Source organism: Megascapheus bottae, chromosome X (genome assembly GCF_031878675.1).
Source record: "Megascapheus bottae isolate mThoBot1 chromosome X, mThoBot2.hap1, whole genome shotgun sequence".
NCBI lineage: Eukaryota > Metazoa > Chordata > Mammalia > Rodentia > Geomyidae > Megascapheus > Megascapheus bottae.
Window position 1 is genome coordinate 86,429,700 of NC_143547.1, and position 6,532 is coordinate 86,436,231.

General features: G+C 36.4%; 1 non-coding gene across 1 annotated transcript; it reads right to left on the reverse strand.

The window, feature by feature from the left end:
• Positions 1–245: 245 nt before the first annotated feature.
• On the reverse strand, positions 246–352 carry LOC150041494 (U6 spliceosomal RNA). The gene has a single exon (XR_016533985.1). It is a non-coding gene; the product is annotated as a U6 spliceosomal RNA (small nuclear RNA).
• Positions 353–6,532: the final 6,180 nt, after the last annotated feature.

Here is a 6,532-nt window from a genome sequence, read left to right on the forward strand (position 1 = left end):
GTAACTTTACTTGTTGAAGTTCAGTGCTCTGGGATTAGGTGTGTAGATATTTAATATGTTTGTGCCCTCCTGGAGGAGAGATCCTTGTATTATTATTTAATAACCTTCTTTTTCTTTCTAATTTTAGTTTTAAGTCTATTTTGTCTGATATGAGGATGGCAACTCCATTTTGTTTATGGGGACCATTGGCTTGAGAAACTTTATTCCAACCTCTTACTTTCAAGAAATATTTGTTTGTTTGTGCACAATATCTAGAACGCTTCACGAATTTTTATGTCATCCTTGTGCAGGGCCCATGTTAATCTTCTCTGTGTTGTTCCAATTTTAGTATATATGCTGCCTGAGCGAGCACCATGGTGTAAATTTTTTGATGAGTTCTTGAAAACATTTGGCTGAGTTTTGTTGAGAAGTTTTGCATCAGTATTCATCAAAGGAATGGGTCTACAGTTCTCCTTCTTTGATGAGTCCCTGCTTGCTTTTGGGATGAGGGTTATGATGGCTTCTCAGAATGAGTTTGAGAAAGGGCCTTCGCTCTCAATTTCATTGAAGATTTTGAGTCGTATTGGTGTGAGTCCTCTTTTGAAGACCTTATTGAATTCAACTGTGAATCCATCAGGGCCTGGGCTTTTCTTGGATGGGAGATCTTTTGTTGGCATTTCTATTTCATTAGTTGAGATTGTTCTGTTTATTAGGTTTAGATCTTCTTGGTTCAGTTTGTGCATGTCAATATTTGCTAGAAATTTGTCCTTCTCTTCTAGAGTCTCAAATTTGTTGGCCTATGGGTTGAAAAGTATTCCCTTAAGATGCACTGAATCTTGGTAATTTCTGTCATTGTATTATCCTTCTCATCCATGATTTTTTATTTGGGTGTGCTCTATTCCTTTTTTGGTCACATTTGCTGAGGGTCTGTCAATTTTGTTAATTTTTCCCAAGAACCAGTCCTTGTTTTTTTATTCTTTCTATGTTTTCCTTGGACTCTAATTCATTTAATTCCGCTTTCATTTTAATAATTTGTTTCCTTCTTTTGGATTTGGGTTTGGTTTGTTGCTCTTTTTCCATGATCTTGCATTGTGTTATTAAATTGTTGACATAAGATTTTTCCAATTTGCCAATTTAAGCACTCAGAGATATAAATTTTCCTCAGAGTAATGCCTTTGCCATGTCTCAAATGAGCTGGTATTTTATGTGCTCCTTTTTGTTAAATAAGAACCTGGGAATTTCTGTGCTGATCTCTTCAATGACTCACTGGGGATTCAACAATGTGTTGTTCAGTCTCCATGAGTTACAGGATTTCCCTTGGTGGAAATTGGTGTCAGTTCTAATTTTATTTTGTTTTGGTCTGAGATAATGCAGGGAATAATTTGTGTTTCTGAATTTGTGCCCTAAAATGTTATCTACTTTAGAAAATGTTCATGTGGTGCTGAAAGAAATGTATATTTTTGTGTTGCTGAGTGGAATGGCCTGCAGATATCTGTTAAGTCTAGTTGTTCTATGAAGTCTTTCAATTCTGGGGTTTCTCTACTGAATTTTTGCCTTGTTGATCTGTTCAGAGGTAGCAGTAGTGTGTTATAGTCACAATCACTATGTTTGTATCAATGTGCATTTTTAATGTGATTAAAGTTTGATGAAGTTGGGTACTCTGGCATTTGTTGTGTAGATATTTAAGATGGTTATATACTCCTGAAGGAGAGAAACCTTTAGTAGTATGTAATGTCCTTCTTTATCCCTCCTTACTAGTTTCAGTTTGAAGTCTATTTTATCTGATATGAGGTTGGCAACTCCAGCCTACTTATGGGGGCTGATTGCTTGATAGATTTTCTTCCAGCATCTCACTCTCAGTATATATTTGCCTTTGGGGTCAAGATGTGTCTCTTGAAGACAGTAGAAAGATGGGTTTTGTTTTGTGATCCAACAAGTCAGTCTATGTCCTTTAATTTGAGAATTAACACCATTGATGTGACAGTTAGGACTGAAAAAAAAGCTTGTTAGTTCCTACCATATTTGTATTTCACTATGGCAAGTGACTTCAGTTCTTGATGTAGTTATCTGGCATACTCTTTAGGTGCCATTTCTATTTTTGGTATCTTGTTTGTGATGATTTTCAATGTGTAGGATATCTTTGAGAATTTTCTCTAATGTTGGCTTGGTCGATATATACTGTTTCAATTTTTCCTTGCTGTGGAAGGTTTTTATTTTCCCCTTGGTTATGAATGAGAACTTATCTGGGTACAGTATTATTGGTTAGTAGTTATTTGTCATTAGGGAATGACATACTTCATTCCAAGCTCTTCTTGCTTGCATGGTCTCTGCTGAGAAATCTGTAGTTATTTGGATGGGTTTTTCTTTGTAGGTGATTGTTCTTGCCTCCCTTGGCACTTTAAGGATCCTTCCCTTAGTCTCTATTTTTCCTATATGGATTATAATGTTGTGGTGGGATGTCCTTTTCTGGTCTGGTCTGTTTGGGGTTCTAAAAGCTTCTAAAATATCTGGATGGGCTTGTATTTCTGGATATTTGGGAAGTTATCTGAGATAATTCCCTTAAGTACATTTACAATTCCTTTAACCTCCTTCTCCAGGCCCTCAATACCAATTAGCCTAATATTAGAGTTTCTAATTGTATCTTGGAGTTCCTGAAAAGATCTGTCATATTTCTTGGGCTTGGTTATATCAATTTTTGGTCTTTCTCTATAAATTCTAGGCGATCTTCAACTCTGGATATTCTCTCTTCTGCATCATGTAAACTGCTATCAATACTTTCTACTTTGTTCTTCATCTCCCTTCCATCTTTTTTAAAATATTTTATTGTCTGGGGTCTTTTCATGTCTTACTTATGGTAAATAACACTGTAAATGAACATGGTTGTGCTGAGACCTTTAGTATGTCCTTGTTTCTGGACATTTAGGTAAATGCCCTGAAGTGGGATGTTTTTTATTATTTATTATTTTTCTTATTTTTTTATTGTTGTAGTAATGTATAGAGCGGTTACAATTACAATCGCCAGGTAGTAGGTGTGTTACTTCTCACACAGTGATAACCAGTCTTATGTTTTGTCCCCATTTCCCAAAAAATAAAAACAAAATGTAATAAACAAAAAAAGACAAATGATAGAAAAACAAAAACAACAATAATAAGAAAAATACCACACACACACACACACACACACACACACACACACACACAAAAAAAAATGAAAAAAGCACAAGAAATTTTAGTGTATTTGGGATGTTTGAATCTCTCCCTTGTGATGATCAAATGACCTGTTGCTATCATTGGATATCTCTCTGTCCTGGGGGTGGAACTGAGGGAGGGGTTGGTCATGCTCCACTGTGCTAGGCCGGAGCTCCCCTGCTCTCAGGCCTGTTAGTCGGAGAATGGAGGGAGTTAGGAATTATGGTTTCCATATCTAGGGGCGGAGCTTTGACACCTAAGTTTCCAGGAGCTGGAGAATCTGAGCCTGTGCTCCCTTGGGGAGACATTCCCTCCTCTTTGGCGAGAGCTCTGGTCAGATGAATTTGGGTCACCCTAGAAATCTGGCTATACTTAGTGAAGGGTAGGGAATTGAGTATTTTTAAAGCCTGGAGCTGGTGTTTCATGGGCATCTTGTTGGCTGGTGTGTGCCAGCAAGCTGTAGGCTATCTGGGGGAGGGTCCATTTGCTTGGCCGAATCTGTCACACAATGGTGGTGATTGATCAGCTGAGTCTAAAGCCCCACTGTGCCCCTGGGGCTCTAAGGAGCTGGTAAGGAGGCAAAGATAGAGTTCATGCAGCGGCGGTTCAGATAGCAGAGACCTGTGTGGATCTGGTAAAAGTCTCCTCCATGCTAGGTCGCTGTGTGTCCCAAAGCATCTCTAGCTGGTTGCAGGTAGGTGTGTCCGGGCAGCAATGGTGGCACGGGAAGAGCATGGGGCCCACTGGTGATGGCGACTGCTGTGGATTCCTACAATCTTGTAGGAGACCATGTAGGACTCCAAGTTTTTAGATATTGTTTGATGTTGGTCCAGGTAGTTTGACTTAGGTTCGAGGGGAATTGCCAGCAGCGCATCTGCTGCTGTACAGCAGGAGTACGCTTGCTATTTTCTTTTTCTTTTTCTTTTTCTTTTTTTCCCTTTTCACTGGCTGTCTTAGTCTGCTTAATTGCTTGTTTAGGTCTGATGGAGTGGGATTTTTGGTAGAAGGCATGCCCTTATCCCGTAAATTTCTGTTTAGTCTGGGAGCGATAGGGAATTACCCTGTGAGAAGAGTCTCCCGAAATATAGATATTTTAAGTGAAAGGAAAACAGCAATATGCCAAGAAAACAATGACCCCATCAAAGCTATTGTTACCTTAATAAAAAGACCAAATATAATTTAAGGAAACAGCACTAATAAGTAAAAAAAGAGAAATGTATAATAATGATCAGGTCAGTGGTGTAATTTACTAGGATCATAGAATGCTTCCAAATTTTTGTGCAGAAAGCCTCAAAAGAGGTAAAGTAGAAAATGAGAAAAATAAAAACAGGATTCCGGATGAATTCATTTTCTCCATTTATTGTCTCTCCACGCTTTGCTTGTAAATAAAGATGAACTTAACTAGCTCATTTAGTTAAAGCATATGATCTTAAGTGAAGAGGCTATGAAAGCTCATTTGTACCATAGGCAGAATTTAACAATTTTCAATGATAGGAGAGAAGTCCTCATTTTCTTTTTGGCTACATGCCTGTGACTATTATCTTATAAATACAATTTTCTGGTCCTTTCCTTATGATCTTTTCAGTCTCAGCAATAGAACCTTTTTATATCAAATTCTTTCCTATGTTCAAGTTGTTTGACTTTCCATTTTACTATCAGCCAAAAATAACTGTTTAGAATAGACTTTGCCCCAGATACAAAATCTGTGGCTTAAGATCTACTTATTTTATTTATACCTACACAATCCCTTTTATTGGAGCTACAGCACTGGTTGATATTTTAAAACTTTAATCTTCAATTTGGTTGCTAATTTAAATGCTGGGAACTCTAGGAGAGAGGGTAGTGGGTAATGTTTGGGTCACTAAGGACCTGAATATGTAGGTGGGATGCAGGACTTCCTCTTTTCACTACCAGGAGGGAAGTGTTTTAGCTCTACCACACTCTCACATCTTCATCTTTTGCCTTAAAATCAAATGATCAGAACAACAAACGGAGCTATAAAACACAATAAAACTTTTCTCATTATGAATTGATAATCTCTAGGGTTTGATACAAGAATGGAAAGTGTGTTATTCCAGATATCATGATTTTAGGAGTAACAGAATGAGATTAAATAGAAGAGGGCCCCCTTAAAATTTGGTTACAAAAGCAAAAGAAGAAAATGAAGCAAGGTTTTAAAGATAAAATAAAGTTCAATGAAAAGAAAAAATATTCAGACTTGGAGAATCTGACTTTTGGAAGGAGTAAAAAAATAGATAGATAGATAGATAGATAGATAGATAGTTGATAGATGGTAGATCTAATTATGAAACTCATGGACTACTTAAACTCAAGAACTTTTTATAGATGACAAGCATATTTTAACATGTTGTTTTAATCTTAATCTTGTATTCATCAGACAAACAGTTAAAATGATGACAATTATTTAGAGATATATTAGGGAATTAATGCTAGCCTTCCTAATTTCATACACATAATGATCTTTAGAATGGGAACAACATATAGTGATTTATTTTGTAATTTCAAGTTTATCAGAAACTAACAACAAATTTTCACATAAATTAATAATGACATTACACATTCGTGAAGAGAAGAAATGATGAAAATAATATGTACTGAGACAAAATTTAAGTCACTATCTCTGCCAATTTAGTTTTATATTTCACTCAAGAAGTTTAGAGACAACCAATAAAATGATAACTGTATAGTTGTACAGACTTTAGAGGTTCACAATCATGGAAAGGTAATTTCACTCTCTCTTCAGAGGCCCCTTAGTAGATGAATGGAACAAGAAAATGTGGTATGTACACAAAATTCAATTCTATGATTCTATCGGACAGAATGAGATAGCCCCATTTGGAGGGAAATGGAAAGACTTGGAAAAAATCCTATTAAATGAGGTAAGTCAGAACCCAGGAAACAGACTCATGGCTTCCCTAATTTGTATCTGTCTCAGATTTTCCTATCAGAGTATACAACAGCTCCATATGACTATATAAGATGATGCCAAGCAAAATGAACTCCAAGACATGGAAACAAGAGGGTTTATTTTGTGGTTTCTGTTTTTAATATTCTATAAGTTTTCTCCCCCTATGTTTTATCCCCTGTTATCACTGTACTTGATTTTGGTACTTCATAATTTTTCTATAGGTTTATTTTAATTAAAGAAAAGAAGGAGAACAAGAAAATGGTGAGACAAAGGACAAAAGATGAACTAATGCAACAATACAATAGGTTGGAAATGAACTTTACAACTGAGAAGGCGTTGGGGAAACTGGTAGAGGGAAAAAGAGAGAAACATAGAAGGGAGTAAAAATGTTCAACAAGAAATACACTCACTACATAATGTAGGTAACTGTAACTC